Source organism: Chiloscyllium plagiosum, chromosome 7, assembly GCF_004010195.1.
Source record: "Chiloscyllium plagiosum isolate BGI_BamShark_2017 chromosome 7, ASM401019v2, whole genome shotgun sequence".
NCBI classification, from domain to species: domain Eukaryota; kingdom Metazoa; phylum Chordata; class Chondrichthyes; order Orectolobiformes; family Hemiscylliidae; genus Chiloscyllium; species Chiloscyllium plagiosum.
Genome location: NC_057716.1, coordinates 91,272,255 through 91,290,361, shown reverse-complemented (window position 1 = coordinate 91,290,361; position 18,107 = coordinate 91,272,255). Strand labels below are relative to the sequence as shown.

General features: G+C 38.7%; 1 long non-coding RNA gene across 1 annotated transcript; it reads right to left on the bottom strand.

The window, feature by feature from the left end:
* Positions 1-340: 340 nt before the first annotated feature.
* LOC122551768 lies at positions 341-11,057 on the bottom strand. Its single transcript, XR_006312194.1, has 4 exons — positions 10,865-11,057; positions 4,940-4,998; positions 4,107-4,184; positions 341-422 (listed from the first exon to the last, which is right to left on the bottom strand). It is a non-coding gene; the product is annotated as an uncharacterized LOC122551768 (long non-coding RNA).
* Positions 11,058-18,107: the final 7,050 nt, after the last annotated feature.

Sequence of the window (18,107 nt, the reverse complement as noted above, 5' to 3'; positions counted from 1 at the left end):
AAAAGTGACACAACCCTTTCCAAACTTAACTTTCTATATCTGATACTATCCTTCTGAATCTCTTCTGCACGTTTCTATTAACTTTGTATCCTAATAATATGACAACCTAATAATATGATAACCAATTATACATATTAGGTAATATCATTAATGGGCCTCTGGTGAAGCATTGGTATTATGTCCAGCTTTCTATTTATGTGTTTAGGTTTCCTTGGGTTGGTGATGTTATTTCCTGTCCTTTATATCAGAGGGTGGTGGATGGGGCCCAAATCAATCTGTTTGTTGATAGAGTTCCAGTTCCATGCCTCTAGGAATTCTCACACGTGTCTTTGTTTGGTTTGTCCTAGGGTGGATGTGTTGTCTCAAAGTCCCAGTCAAAATTTACAAATCAGGAGGTCCCCTCAGACCCATAATCTCGCTACCTGGAACACCAACATACAGATTAGCCAAGGAACTACACCAACGACTAAAACATTTAGTAGAAGACTCACACCACTCCATCTACTGCACCCAAGAATTCCTGAACACCATCAAAGACACCAAGAAAGAAGAGGATGAAATAATGGTCTCCTTTGACATAACAGCTGTCTTCATATCCATCAACATCAATCTGACCAAAGAAACACTGCCTACACTATTAGAAGAACCAAAGACACATACACTAGATACCACCAATTTCATCAGCAAGGACAACATCCTCAAGCTAGTGGATCTATGTCTTACCACCCACTTCAATTTTAATAACAAAACCTACAGGCAAACCAATGGAACACCCATGGCATATCCGACATCAGGGTTCTTAGCAGAGGCAATAATGACTCAAACAATCAACTCTGCTAACCATCCAACCCAAACTTTGGGTCCACTACGTGGATGACATCTTTGTCAACACTAAACGAAACAAATTAGAGGAAACCTTCAAGACCATCAGTAATACCCTAACTGGCATAAAATTCACTAAAAAGGAGGAAAACATCAATAAACTGACATTCCTAGGTGTCACAGTAGAACAAACAGCCAATGGGGAACTTCAAACCAGAGTCTACAGGAAAACACATACAGACCAAACACTGAAATCCAGAAGCAATCATCCCAACACCCACAAACGAAGTTGCATTAGAACATTATTTCAACAAGCGATCACACACTGCAGCACAGAGAAACTATGAAGAGCAGAGGAAAATCACCAATACAACGTATTCAAAAAGAATGGGTACCCAATGAACACAGTCCGCTGAATTCTCACCAACAAAAAGTCAAACAAGCAGACAAAACACACCCAGAAACCCGAGCCACTTTCCCCTACATCAAAGACATCTTGGAAGTGACTGCTAGACTATTCAAATGTCTTGGCATCATGGTAACCCACAAACCCACCAACACATTAAAATAGCAGCTAATGAATTAAGATGACCATATACAGACAACAAGCAAAACAAATGTAATTTACAAAATACCTTTCAAGGACTGAAACAAACATTACATTGGACAAACAGGCAGAAAACTAGCCACCAGGATACATGAACATCAACTAGCCACAAAAAGACATGACCCACTATTACTAGTATCCTTACCTACAGAAGAGGAAGGACACCCCTTTGATTGGGATAACACATCCATCCTAGGACAAGCCAAATAGAGACATACACGAGAATTCCTAGAAACATGGCATTCCAACCGGCACTCTATCAACAAACACATCTACTTAGACCCCATTTACCACCCTCTGATAAAAAGACATCACCAACACAGGAAATGACATTATTATCCCAAAGAAACCTGAGCACATAAATAGAAAGTGGGACATAACACCAGCGCTTCACCGAGGCTCACTGATGATGTTAGGAGATAGTGAGGACTGCAGATACTAGAGACCAGAGTCGAGAGTGTGGTGCTGGAAAAGCATAGCAGGTCAGGTTGCATCCGAGGAGCAGGAGAATCAATGTTTCGGACAAAAGCCCTGATGAAGGGCTTTTTCCCAAAATGTCAATTCTCCTGTTCCTTGGATGCTGCTTGACTTGCTGTGCTTTTCCAGCACCACACTCTTGTCACTGATGATGTTACCTAGTATGGTGAGGAAAGGTCTGAAAATGAACCTTCCAGCTCAGCAAGCAAATATACATCCAGAACCTCAACCTGAGCTACAAAACTTCTCAAAACTCACTACATATTTGTAATAATTTCTCTACTTTTTACTTCTCACTTTCTGGAAAAAGGACCAAAAATGCCTTGTGCTTGGTTTTCCTTTTATGATGGAGTGTTGTCATCTTTTAGTTTAGTGCACATTTGTACTTTTCAGTCCTGGAGCTCAATTAGATTCTTCTTTTCCAAGTAATATATGACCTCCCTGTTTATCTTATCAAAATATAATACCTCACATTTATCAATACTGAAATGCAATTGCCAATTATTGACCTATTCTGAAAATTTATTAATGTCTTTTCACAATTCTTTACAGCATCCTTCAGTATTGACCATCAGCCATCAGTTCCCCTGACACAAATGTGGCATCCATAAATTTAGAAAGTAAGGGCTATATTTTCCTGGATCCTTTGGTGTCGTGCTGGGAGAAGGTGCCGTGAGTAGTGTCAGCTAATCTCTCACCACCGTGCCATGTTGCCATCTGTGATGAAGTTGGCTATTTGGCTACCTGCTACAAGGTCAATCGAGACACTTAAATAGTTACTTAATAGTGGCTCCCCATCTTTGCTGGCATTTTGCCCATGTCTGGAGGATTGCTGTCATGCAGCGAGATAGCCCAGAGAAACCTGGTGTGGGGCTCCAAATAGGGAACCTGTATGACAATAGCTTCACCCCACATCTAAGTCCAAATCATTAGCCCAGGACATCCTCCTCCTAACCACCAGCCTGTGGGAAACCTCTTCCTCTCTGTTGGTTCCTGCTCATTCAGGCATGCTACCCCTGGAGTTGCAGCCTCACCACTGCTGACCTGTTGGCCACTCTCAAGGTTCTTTGGTTCTTTCAAAATCTGATTTTGTTTCAAAGACTCATTCATTTTCATTAAAATGTGTTGGCACAATTTCAAGGAAAGCCATAGTATTAAGAAACATCTAGTCATTGTAACTGACATACAGTGGAAGGTAATGTATCTTCAGTTCACAATAACACCATGGCTAACTAAAATGTACTTGCAATCTAATAAACTCAGTGAAACTAATGTGAGTGATTGAACAGCAGTACATAATTTAATATATTGGCCAGCTGATACAATAAATGGTTATGTCTATAATGGCCACTTATTGTCTTTATCTTTCTGTGACCTCAGACTGCCTTTCTCTTACAGTTTCTTCAATGATATATTTGTTAATTCAGAATTAAAAGGAATCAATCTTTTTTTCCCAGTAATATTCTTTGCAGACAATGAAGTACCACTCCTTTTTAAACTTTAACATTTTTTACTCAACTTATACTATTGCAAGTATTTCTTTTCAGAAAATTATTACACATTCACCATTTCTTCATTAATGTCTCTTTCCAAAAAACTCAGACATAGACTAACTGATTGATTTTTCCTCACTGAACTCAAATCAAATTTCATGGTATTTTCCAGCTACTTGACTACTTTTAGATTGCTTATTTGATGCTCTGGATCAGTCTTTTTGATCTAGACCTGCTTTTGATTTCTAACATTTCTTTTTTGGAGACTTAAAAGCTGAAAGACAGTCAGCAGTTATCTTATCTCATCATTTAGCTTTGGTCACATGGTTTCCTGAAAATACTCTTCTGACCCACTGCTAAATAAAATCAGTTTCTCATCCTTAAAAAAGACACCTTTACAGGATTAATATCAAAAAACAATTTACCTCTCCCTTAGAATGAATTAATTAACTTTATTGTCACATATACTCAACGAGTATAGTGAAAAGTTTATACATCGCCACTTACAGTCCATCTGAGGTACAAAGGTATCTAAGTACAGCTTCTTTAGTAATAAGACCTTGGGAAATAGAGAAAACACAAGTTCCCAAATAATATTGTAAACTTTCATCTAAAAAAGGCCATTTGGATTAGTTTTAATGGAGAAAAGACAATTTAAGTTTCGGGATTTATGAATGCAAAAGTAGTAAGATCAAGCGAGGCTTTACCTTTGATGAACAGTGAAGATGTGGAACATATTCCAAACAAGTAGAATTAAGGTGGTATTCAGTATTATATTTTGAAAGCTACAAGAAAAAAGATTAGCATAAGATACTCAAATATTCAATGGAACACAATAGTTCATTTAATTAATACTGGATGTGAGATGAGAAGTCTGATAATTTAGCAACACTGGACAAATCAAGAGAGGTGGTGGTGAGGTAATATAACCATTAAGTTGTCACCATGTGAAAAGCAAGTAGTCAAGAATGAATGATGCACGTATTCTGGAGTTTCATTTTATGACCTCAGGGATAGGGAGACATATTGTGGAATCAGTCCTCAAGAGATTAAATAACATAGTGTGAAACCCATGAGAAGATAATTTGCTTCTGGTGAGAAAAAGGACCAGAATGATTGGGCTCTTCCAATATCCTTTGGTCCTTACAGAATCTGCTTCTCAATCAGAAGCAGATTCTTTTATCAGAAGTGCTGGCGCAATTACAAATTAAGTCATAGGATTAAGAAACATCTTGTTATTGTAATTGGCATGAAAAAGGAGGTAATCTATCTTCAGTTCACAATAACACCATGGCCAAGTGAGATGTACCTGGAATTTTCAACACAGTAAAACTGATATGAATGAATGAACAGCAGTAACATAACCTGCTACATTGGCCAGCTGAGACAATGAACTTCAATGCTGAGAATTGTCACTTATTGTTTTTACCTCTCTGTAATCTCAGGCTACCTTCATCTCACAGACCCTTTGACAGCGTATTTATTAAATCAGAATCCAGATCACACTACACTGGAGAATTTCCGAAGCCATAATTCTGACCTTGAATGGAATCATTTGGGGCAGCCATGTTTCCTGTTGTTTTAAGTGGATGCCTTCAACTGAAAGAAATCAAAGTGGAACAGGAAACCTCAGTAGCATTTGAAAGAAGGATTACATGGATGATGAATGACCCATTAACCTGTGACCCTGCCATATGCAAGAACTATTAATCTTGTCAGTAAATACTTAGGGTACTTTTGCTAGGCAATGATTTACAGACCCTAAACATATCCTCTGATTTATTTCTTCTCCACCCCTATCCTCTCTTTTTCTTTGTCCCTGCTGTTGCAAAAGTGGCAAATAAATAAGGATTCAGGTCAGACACTGGCTGTACTTCTTCACAGCAACACTGAAAAACATGGCCTTAAAAGCATAGCTACAGGTGAGAAACAGATATGCATCAATCTATCATTTCTGTACTCTACTTGGCATCTATTTCCTAATCTCTCAGTTTTCTCTTAAAGCTGCAGTTGTGATAATTCATCACAATGGAAACAAAATACACAAACTGCAAATCTGAACTTAAAACTGAAAATTCTAGGAATGCACCAGGAGGCAGATCACCATCTGAAAATGGAACAGAAACGTAACTGTTTTATGGGTAGATTCAATCTGGAGATGAAGATCCAAAAGGGAGTGCAAAGATTAGCGGGTGTGAGCACACTGACACATGGTTCTAAAATCTGCTGTGTTTTCATCAGAGTTTACAACACACAAATGGACCACTTAGCTGCCTGTAACACAGAAAACAGAGAGGAGTAAAGGTAGGGTGGCAGAAGTAGGATCTTAGAAAGGTAAGTGATATTGTCATTCACAATTTATATCAGTCACTTAAACAATAAGGCTGATTCTGTGGAAATGGTCATTGTCCAATGCCATTGCCAAAAGCAGATGGCGACACTGCTTTGAAAGGTAGAGGTAGCCAGGACAGCACCCTGCCAACAGCAAACAGCCAATTAAATGTCTGCTTCTGGAGCTGTTGACAAATTAAAGATGATGTCCTGCCTGCTATTCATTTTGCTGTTTATCACTGCTTTCGGTAAAGACTATCTTTGACCTTTTTTGACTGTGAACTAAAGAATGCCAAAGCATATTGCTTTCGACCAAAGAAACTGTGGAAGATGTTTGCAGTTTTAAAACCAGGTTGCTGAAATATATTGTGAGCTGTATATACAACGTTGCCTTATTTGAGCACTGGGAGACAATGCTAGATATATTGTGTGTTCAGAACAATTCAGCACAGAGACTGTCACTTGATTAATTTGTCAATTGGCCAGTTGTGGGATTCACAACAGTTCAGCATAAAAAAATTCTTGATTGGCTCCTGGCCAAGAAGCTACAGCCTTGTATCACGTAGAATTTTACAGTACAGAAGGAGGCCATTCAACCCATCGCATCTGTGTCAACTTCTGAAAGAGCTCCCCAGATAGTCCCATTTCCCAGCCCTATCTGTGTAGCCATTTAAGTTAATCACTTTCAAATATATAGTCAGCTCTCTTTTGAAACCACCTATGGAATCCAGTCTACCACTATCCCAGGCTATGCACTGCAAATCATAACAACTCTCTGTCTGAAGAGGTTTCTCCTCATCTCACTCCCAGCTCTCTTGCTGACAATCTTGAAATTTTGAACCCTAGTTCCTGACATACCAACTAGAGGAAACAGAATATCCTTCTTTACCCTGTCAAAACTGTTCATAATTTTGAACACCTCAGTAAGGTCAACTCTTAATCTTCTCTGCGCCAAGGAGAATACATCCAATTTCTCTAATCTTTCCTTCAGTATAAAGTCACTCATTCCTGGTATCACTCTGGTAAATCTCATTTGAACTCTCACTAGGGCTTTCAGATCCTTCCTTAAATAAGGTGTCCAGATTTGAACACAATACTCCAAATTTGGTTAATCAGGAAGTTTCTAGCCCACAAAGAAAAAACACCAAATTTTTTGCTCTGCCTCCTGTGCAGAGGAAGTAACAGAATAATTCCTGGTAGCTGTTGTCACTGTTTGTCTCCCTGTAAATTTCTCTCTGTGAAATGCCCTTGTTGAAATGAAAAGGAGAAAACCACCCACAGAGGCACTGAAAGGGTGAATCCTCAATCGGTGAATTAAAAGCTAAGATGTGATGTATTCACAACATTGTATCATTAGTAAGGAATCAGAAGGAGTTGAATGAAAGCCAAAATGAATCAACTAAATGACATCTATGATCTGGACTGGTGCCAAAATAGTGTTTCCCTGTCTTTATTCCCTTCCCCATTCATAATACTTGCATTTTGTCTTGTCTCTTTGTAGGTATATGGAAGCTTTTGATTACAAAGAGTTATTTTCTCGTTAATGAAAAAAAGACATGAAGAGATCCTTTTAGCATAAATAAGACAGGTAAAATTAGACCATTTAATGGTTAATCACTTTTAACTTTTGTGATGACTTTCGGACTTCCAATGCATTACCCCAGTGAACTGTAACATCTCCAAATTATTTAATGCATAGCTTTTTTTTCCTATTCTTTTGTACAATAAATTACATACCTTTCTTAAAAGTACATTGGCAGACTCTGGTGAATGTCTTCAATATTTGTTCACCATGTAACCAAATTGCAAAATTGTGAAATTGAGCAAGCAAGGAGTAATTCTGGGATTTGACTTGTCAGATTACCACCAGTTGGCAAATATTTTCCAAGCTAGAGTCCATACCTAGAATTATTCAAATTCAATTATGATCTTTGTCAGATTAGAATTGCTTGTTTATTGAATAATTCAAAGCTTTACATGATTTCATGGTCACTAGTGAACGATCATTCATCATACCATATCCATGCATATATTTGTTTATGGACATCCTTTCATTGAGCACGTACAGGTTTAAAGTCCCAAGATACATTTACTTTTCAATTATATTCAGATTAACAAGCGATGCTATGCCTGAGTTCATATATTTAATTAGTCTGGACCAATTGCAGTCAAGAAAAACAAAAATCATAAATAATGTAAGCGGACTTGATCATTTTATACTGTTGTACAAAACCATCTTGTGCAAAACTACAGGAGACTGACTACAAACAATACCTAATTTCATGCATATTTCATATAAATTGTTCCAATTCTAAATTTATATAGTCACATTTGCAATGGTCAACTCGACATCAACACAAATTTCTAAATATTACATGATCTTAAATTTAATGCATGCAGTAAAGGCTCAAGATAAAGTTTGACTTGTAAATTTAATAAAGTATATAAATTAAGGAGATACTGATTCCTGCTGCATCTTATTCTAATTATCATGATTATTTGCTGTATTAATCAAATCCATAGAGTGCAAAGACAATATTGTATTCTTCCTACTAATTAATTCAATTTAGACTGCATTTTTGAGAATTTGTAAAGTAAGCAAACAATACTGAGAGCCAAATGTGAAAAAAGTCATATTTTCTTGAAAAGAGCTTGTTGACGATGAGGCCTAACAACTTTCATTAAAGAAGATTCTGAAATCAATGGTTTTTGACTCTCTGCCAAATAACTGATAAGTTGTGTGAAAGACTTGATTTGTAGCTTTGAATATTCATGAGTTTCAGTTTTAATTAGTATATGAATCACCAAATAAAATCTTTGTGGTAAAATCTAAGAAAACAGTAAATGAATGAATGGAAATACATGCATATTTACAAATTAAACCACTAAAAACTCACTTTCTGGATCAGTGGTGCTGGAAGAGCACAGCAATTCAGGCAGCATCCGAGGAGCTTCGAAATCGACGTTTCGGGCAAAAGCCCTTCATCAGGAATAAAGGCAGAGAGCCTGAAGCTTGGAGAGATAAGCTAGAGGAGGGTGGGGGTGGGGATAGAGTAGCATAGAGTACAATAGGTCAGTGGGGGAGGAGATGAAGGTGATAGGTACTATCGACAAGACACACTGCAGAAATTCACCAAAGATCCTCAGACAGCACCTTCCAAACCCATGAGCATTATCATCAAGAATAGTAATCACATGGGAACACTACCACCTGCAAGTTCCCCTCAAATCACTCACCATCACTTTGGAAGTATATCACTGTTCCTTCACTGTTGCTAGGTCAAAATCTTGGCATTCTCTCATTATCTGCATTATGGGTCCACCTGCAGCATATGGACTGCAGTAGTTCAAGAAAGCAGTTCACCACTACCTTCTCAAGAGCAACTGGGGACGAGTAATATATGCTGGTCAGCCTGATCCTGTGAGTGAATTAAAAAAAATCTAGAGGCACCAGTTGGGAACTGGCACCCAATCCTTACCACTTTCCCGCCTTGGGCAATAGCTTCCAATCCTCGTCCCTGGCCTTAGTTACTGGATTCCAGATCTCTTTGCTCCCCAGCTTCTGTTACTGAACTCTGGATGACGATGGAGTGCTGTTGGGAGGTCAGGATGAGAGGGGTGGAACAGTTTGGGAAATGTGGATAACGGGTCAGATTGAAAGAAGCACCATTGCAATCAAGATACTAATTTCACTGCAAGCATTTTATTAGTCTCTGCTACTTTACCTGTAAGCAGATTCATGTCGATGTAAGAGTCTTTGTTACTTTATGCATTCTTAGTAGAGATTGCTGCAGAAGTATGAATTTCCTGACTCAATATGCAACTTCGCTAATAATGGCAAAACCTTTGAGGCCAGATTGACGGTGGAAGGAAGCCAAAACTCATTCCAAAAGAAAACAGAAACCTTACTCTGGATGGAAATTCCAGACCTGCACAGATCTTTTGGACAGATAGATGGGGGTACTTAATTAGGTAGAAGGTAAGATTTCAGTTGCTTCTGTCAAACCATTTCAGATGCAGGTGTAATTACGGAAGATCAACTGTTCTACGTAGCCAACAAAGAGACAGGCATAGCTGCGGCCCATACGTGTGCCCGTGGCTACCCCTTTGGTCTGGAGGAAGTGGGAGGATTCAAAGGAGAAATTGTTAAGGGTGAGGACCAGTTCGGCCAAACGAATGAGAGTGTCGGTGGAGGGGTACTGTTGGGAACGTCTCTCCCACTAAAAACTCACAGTCATTTCCATTGATTTTAATTAATTCATATATACAATATTAAATGAAAAAAGGCAGTACTGTACAACAAATGAGTTTGAATCGTGAAAAGACAAGTAATGCCATTTTAAACATTAATCAATATGCCTGAATCAATATGCCTGAAAGATTATGACCCAAAAGGTCAATAGTCTTTTTTCCTTTCTATAGAAGTACAAGGAGCTGCTGTGCAATTTCAGATCTTATATTTTGTTTCAGTTGATTAAAATGTTTTTAGACCCTTTCCTACATGCACAACATCAGGCAACATTTTGATTCCAACCCTGAAGTTTAGTTGGCGCTTAGAACAGCAGGATACGATCCTAAATTGAACTACAATTTTAGTTTTCAGGAATGATGTTTGGTGTTATCCAGTACTCCATATCTTTACTGCCAATCAGGTCTAAAACTCTAGTGAAGTACGGAGTGCAGCATTGTTGGAAAAGTGGGTCCTTCAGATGAGAATTACAGTAAATTGTTTCTCTGTTTGAAGGGATCTAAGAGATTCTGTGTCTTGTGTGAAGAAGAGCAGCATAAGGGTAATTATTTCTGGTGTCTCTGTCAATGTTTATCCTTGTATCAAAATCACAAAAACAGATTATATGATAGTTCTCACTCTGCTAATTGTGGGTGTTTGCTATGCACAAATTAACTGTTGCTTTCATACAATAATGAGCATTCTTTAACATTACTTCTTTGGCTGTAAAACTTTTTTAACATGGCTGCTGCCTGTCCAAAATGTGCCGTATAAATATGTCTGTTGTTTTAAAGACAGTTTTTTTGGCAATCTTCTTCTTGAGTTTCAGAATTATGGCACCAGAAAAAAAGAACATAAGCAATTAACTCCATAGTTTGGGATGTAAAAGCTAAGAGAAACACTTACCCTGGACTAATTAGCTGGGAAATAAACTGGGAGATTGACCTTTTGCTGACTCCATGAGCTTCCTTCTGCTGTGAATTTTATCTTTTACGCACTTCACTTCTTTCCTTTACAATCTGAAGAAAATAACAGACCCCCACTCCAAAATAAATTCTGCAAATGTACTTTCTGTATATTTTACTGCATTCCAAAACCTGTTGCCATCCAATGATATCTAAACGATAATTGAAAAAAGGAAGTTTGTTAACAGTTGATATAGCAGCACAAGGGGAAACAGGAATGGAGCTGCTTCATGGCCATCAACAGTTAGCTTCCTGCACAGGACATAATATTAACAACTGTATATTACCCAATTAACTTGCATAAGTTAATGTTTAATGAATGTGATCTTGGGGATACACTGTTTTAAAATTATAAAGAATTGTTTTATGAAAATGTCCCACATGGTTTCCCACTTCAGGCAAATTTATGTTGCATTAAACAATATACAATATTAATGCAACCGAGTATTGTTAGAATCAGCCCCTGGACAAGGTTCCCCAATTTATTATTTGGATACCCCAAATTGACAAGCTCTCAGATGAGGTGGGGTGAATTGATTCCTCTTATTTATTTACCCACCTCACTCATTTGGTGGCAAGATTATACATATGTACAATTGCATCCACACAGATTAGAAATAAGTGGCTAGTTCAAAAAAATTAAGTTAAAACTTAACTAATAAGTCAGTCTCTGAGTTCCATGAAAAGTTGATAATGGGACATTATGTTTGTTACCTTGTGTGACACAATAGCTTTGGTATTGATAGGCAACTGTTGATTTTGAGATTTGGCTTTGCAGGTCAGTTGAAAGGTCTTTTGTCATATTTCCTTTTGACTGTGTTTTCATTTCCTTCCTGGCTTCAAACAAAGACACAGAGAGAGAGAGAGAGCTTGTAGTCATAGGAGATCACAGTCCAGTTTGTTTTAACTTGCCTCTGCCTTTGAATGGTTGGAATGTTCAGGTGTGACATTCCAGCGTTCCTCTCCCCATAGCCACTTGATTACATCTGAGTCAACCTTTGAGAATATGCCCATTTTTTACAAAAAGGTAAGTTGTAATTAAAAGTTCAATATATATGTAAGTACAATGAGGTTAAAGCCTGTCATAATGACAGTATTTCATTGTTGTTACAAATGCAAGGTTTTTAAGATTTCAGTTTGATCCTGCTGTACATTAATATATGGTACAAGAATGAGTGAAAGGGGTCATATGCTTTGTTTTGAATTCTCCTGACAAGAAACCTGCATGGTATGCAAATATACAAAGGTGAAACATGAGTAGGCTGTTTGGCCCCTTAGGACTGCTCCATTTTTGATATGATCATGGCTGATTGTGATCACTCCTTTTCTGTTTGTCCCTTTGCGACCATTGTCAGTCATAAATCTATCTAAATCAGCCTTAAAAATATTCAATAATTTTATTGAATATTGAATATGCAATATTCAATATTCAATAAATTGAATGGGCAAGGGGGTTCCGCAGACTAACAATCTGCAGAGAAAGAAAAAAAGTTCTCCTCATCTCCATCTTAAATAGGAGATCTCTTATCTTTCAACTAATTCTGGTCTCTCCCATAAGAGGAAATGCCCTTTTGATATCCTCCCTATCAAATCTTCTTAGGATAAGATCAGTTCTACTTATTCTAGAGCTGAAAATGTGTTGCTGGAGAAGTGCAGCAGGTCAGGCAGCATCCAGGGAACAGAAGAATCGATGTTTCGGGCATAAGCCCTTCTTCAGGAAAGAAGAAGGTTCCTGAAGAAGGGCTTATGCCCGAAACGTCGATTCTCCTGTGCCTGACCTGCTGCGCTTCTCCAGCAACACATTTTCAGCTCTGATCTCCAGCATCTGCAAACCTCACTTTCTCCTCTACTTATTCTAGACTCCAATGAATACAGGTTGAACCTGCCAAACATGTTCATATAGCACAACACTTTCATCCCAAAGAATTAGCCAAGATTACCCTCTTTGACCATAAGACATAGGAGTAGGAATAGGTCATTCAGCCATGGAGTCTACTCCATCATTCAGTGAGATCAAGGCTGATCCGCTAATTCTCAACTCTACTTTCCTGGTTTTTCCCATAACCGTTGATTCTCTTACTGATTAAAAATCTGTCTGTGTTAGCGTTGAATATACTTAATGATCAAATCTTATCAGCAAAGAATTCCACGGATTCATTATCATAGAACCCCTACAGTGTGGAAACATACTACCCACTCCAAGAGCAATCCATCCCCCTACCCTATCCCTGTAACCCTGCATTTCCCATGGCCAATCCACCTATTTGCACATCCCTGGCCACTATGGGCAATTTAGCATGGCCAATACACCATTTTACGATCTAACTTGCACATCTTTGCACTATGGGAGGAAACCAGAGCACCCAGAGAAACCCTCGCAAACATGGGGAGAATGTGCAAACTCCAAACACAGTCATGTGAGGGTGGAATCAAACCCGGATCCCTGGTGCTTTGAGGCCACAATGCTAACCACTAGTCACCATACCACCCTATTCTCTAAGAGCAAAAAAATCCTTCTTAACTCTATAATATTTGACCCCTTATTCTGAGATTATGCCCTTTGCTCCTAGACTGTCCCACAAGGACAAGCTTCCAATGCAATTATGTCCTTTCTTAAATAAGGAGACCAAAACATAGGGTCCAAATATGGTCTCACCAATATCCTATACAACTGTAGCAAAACTTTCCTAATTTTGTATTTCATTGGTTAGGCCACTATACTATTCCATTCTTGTCCATATGCCTATCTAATTACCATTTAAATGCCCGTAAAGTTGGCAAGTCTACAACTGTTACAGGCAGTGCGTTCCACACTCCTACTATTCTCTGATATCTGTCCTATATCTATCACCCCTCAATTTGAAGCTATGCCCCCTTGTGCAAGCCACCACCAAGCTCGGAAAATGGCTCTCACTGTCCACTGTCTGAATATCTTATATCTCTCAATTAAGTCACCTCTCAACCTTCTTCTCTCTAACGAAAACAGCCTTAAGTCCCTCAACCTTTCCTTGTAAGACCTTCCCTCCATACCAGGCAACACCCTAGTAAATCTCCTCCGAAGCATTTCCAAACCTTCCTCATCCTTCCTATAATGCGGTGACCAGAACTGCACGCAATACTCAAGTGAGGCTGCACCAGAGTTTTGTACAGCTGCAGCATGACCTCTTGGTTCTGAATCTTGCTCCCTCTATTACAAACGCTAACACACCGTATTCTTTCTTAACAGCCCTATCAACCTGGGTGGCAACTTTGAGGGATCTGTGTACATGGATACCAAGATCCCTCTGCTCACCTACATTATCAAGAATCTTACCATTTGCCCAGTACTCTGCATTCCTGTTACTCCTTCCAAAGTGAATCACCTCACACTTTTCTACATTAAATTCCATTTGCCACCTCTCAGCCCAGCTCTGCAGCATATCTATGTCCCTCTGTAACCTGCAACATTCTTCAGCACTATCCTCAAATGTACCGACCTTTGTGTCGTCCACATATTTACTAACCCATCCTTCTACGCCCTCATCCAGATCCAGCAGTGAACCTAAAAATAGACCTTTGCAGTACACCCTGAGTAACTGAACTCCAGGATGAACATTTCCCATCAACCACCACCTTCTTTCAGCTAGCTAATTTCTGATCCAAACTATTAAATCACCCTCAATCCTATGCCTCTGTACTTTGTACAGTGGACTACCACGGGGGACCTTATCAAACACCTTACTGAAATCCATAAACACAACAACGGCTTTACCCTCATCCACCTGTTTGGTCACCTTCTCAAAGAACTGGACAACCAGCTGATGAAGGAGCAGTGCTCCGAAAGCTAGTGCTTCAACATAAACCTGCTGGAATATAACCTTGTGTTGTATGATTTTTAACTTTTTAACCCCAGTCTAACACTAGCACCTCCAAATCATAAATTGGCCTAGAATGAGCCAGAAGTAGGATCTCTCAGAAATCCCTCATCATGAAAGAATGTTCTGAGTTTGAAAGTATCATAGCTTGGGGAAACAAAACAATGGATATACAGTAAACTAAAACAAAACAAAGAACTGTGAAAGCTGGAAATCTGAAGCAAAAACAGAGATTGCTGGAAAAACTCAGCAGATCTGGCAGCATCTGTGGAGAGAGAGTAGAGTTAGCTTTTTGAATCCAGTGACCCTTCTTCAGATGGATATAAACTATTGGGAACTAAGAATCACTTTGGACTCATTCAAGGAAAATTGAATATCAAAGTGACTGAGTGAAGTATAACTGTGATTGAGATTTTTAGTCATATTAAAAATTAGAAGACAGTTCTATTCTGTAGTTGAAAGTATAAGTTGCCTAAAAAAAAGTGTCCAGGCTATGTTGCTTTTAGTTTGTTTATTGCAGAAGAAATTGATAAATCTTATCAGAATCATATAGCATGGAAACAGGCCCTTGGGCCCAACTCGTCCATGCTGACCTCGTTTCCTCAACTGAACTAGTCCCATTTGTCTGCATTTGACTCATATCCCTCTGAACCTTTCCTGGACATGTACTTGTCCAAATGTCTTTTAAATGTTGTAATTGGACCCACCTCCAGCACTTCCTCTTTAACTTGTTCCACAGACACACCCATCCTCTGTGTGAAAAAGTTGCCCTTCAGGTGCCTTTTAAATCTTTCCCCTCTTACTCTAAACTTATGCCCTCTAGTTTTGAACTCCCTAACCTAGGGAAAAGATTTTGGCTGGATAGACTGGGAATGTTTTCCTTGGAATATAGATGGCTGAGGGGTGACCTTATGGAGGTTTATAAAACCATGAGGGGCATAGATAAGGTAAACAGCCAAGGTCTTTTCCCTCGGGTAGGGGAACCCAAAACTAGAGGGTATATTTTTTAAAGAAGGTCACAGTATTATACAGTTCCATTTGTATCATAAAGTACAGTATATATCCTTATGCCAATTTTTCTTATTGAAAATATTTTAGCTAATATCAATTGTTAAACTGCCTCGCCTTCATCATTTCACAGATAAGTTATTGGTTTTGCTGTTGAATAAATGCAATTTCGCTACATGATTTTCTCAATAGGATAAAGATATCTAGCTGTAATTAGATGATTTTGCACTTTTTATGTTCAATGTATTTTTGGACTCTGTCTTCCAGAGTGCCCTTTTTGCATGTCCTTGCAGGCATTCACATTTATCTTTGAAGCCTGAGATCAATGGACTTTTGTTAGGTCAGGGCTTTAAGAGCTATGGAGCAAAGGCAGATAAATGGAGTTGAGATACAGATCATTCATAATCGAATTGAATAGTAGAATTAAACAGTCTTAGAAGGTTGAATTGCTTATTTCCACTCTGATGTTGATATCTAAGAGAATTATTAACATGCCCAAGACTATGAACAGAAAACTCCTTTTTTAATTGCAACTTTCTGCTGGTTATAACCCATGCATTCATAAGATCTTCATTGCCTTTGAAAAGTGGCAGATAGTAGACGAAATTTTTAATTTTAAACTCCTAATCAAATGCAATAGAAATGAACAGACAAATAAATACCAGAAACTTAATATATATTTTCATAGTAATAGACAAAAAGAATTAATCAATTAGTCCATTATCTATCTATTACATTTTTCTGCATGCCAGAGCTGAATTTGAAAAATTGAACATGTCATACAGTGATTCAAAGGGTGAAAGGGATAAAGTTGACAACTGCAGGCCAATCAGTTTTGCATTAGCGATAGGAACGTATTAGAGACATTTGTGAAGAACAAAATTATTTCTGTCTTAGAGTAACATGGTTATATATTGCATTAAACTAATTTGATTGAGTTGTATGATAAATAGTGAGAGTTGAAAAAGAAATGTAGTCGATGTGATCTACATGGAAATTCAAAAAGTATTTCATAAAGCACCACAGCACATGGTTTAGTTGGAAATAGAGGATCATGAAATTAAAGGGATGGTTGTAACTTGTGTACTTCATCAGACAATGAATAGACCATAGACAATAGGTGCTGGAGTAGGCCATTCGACCCTTCGAGCCAGCACCACCATTCATTATGATTATGGCTGATCATCCTCAATCAGTATCCTGTTCCTGCCTTATCCCCATAACCCTTGATTCCACTATCTTTAAGAGCTCTCTCCATCTCTTTCTTGAAAGTATCCAGAGACTTGGCCTCTGCTGTCTTCTAGGGCAGAGCATTCCACACACCCACCACTCTCTGGGTGAAGAAGTTTCTCCTCAACTCTGTTCTAAATGGCCTACCCCTTATTTTTAAACTGTGTCCTCTGGTTCTGGACTCACCCATCAGCGGAAACATGCTTCCTGCCTCCAGAGTGTGCAACTTTTAATAATCTTATACGTCTCAATCAGATCCCCTTTCATCCTTCTAAACTCAAGTGTATACAAGCCCAGTCGCTCCAATCTTTCAACATATGATAGTCCCGCCATTCTGGGAACTGACCTCATGAACCTACAGTGCATTCTCTCAATAACCAGAATGTCCTTCCTCAAATCTAGAGACCAAAACTGCACACAATACTCCAGGTGTGATCTCACCAGGGCTCTGTACAGCTGCAGAAGGACCTCTTTGCTCCTAAACTCAATTCCTCTTGTTATGAATGCCAGAATGCCATTAGCTTTCTTCACTGCCTGCTGTACCTAATGCTTGCTTTCATTGACTGATGCACAAGAACACCTAGAACTCGTTGTACTTCCCCTTTACCTAACTTGACTTCATTTACATAGTAATCTGCCTTCCTGTTCTTGCCACCAAAGTGGATAACCACGCATTTATCCACATTAAACTGCATCTGCCATGCATCTGTCCACTCACCTAGCCTGTCCAAGTCACCCTGTATTCTCATAACATTCTCCTCACATTTCACCCTGCCACCCAGCTTTGTATCATCAGTAAATTTGCTGATATTGTTTTTAATGCCTTCACCTATATCAAAAATGCAGTTTGTAAACAGCTGCGGTCCCAGCACCGAACCTTGTAGTACCTCACTGGTCACCGCCTGCCATTCCAAAAGGACCTGTTTATCACTACTGTTTGCTTCCTGTCAGTCAGCCAATTTTCAATCCAAGTCAGTATTTTGCCCTCAATACCATATGCCCTAATTTTGCTCACTAATCTTCTATGTGAGACTTTATCAAAGGCTTTCTGAAAGTCCAGATACACTACATCCACTGGCTCTCCCTTTTCCA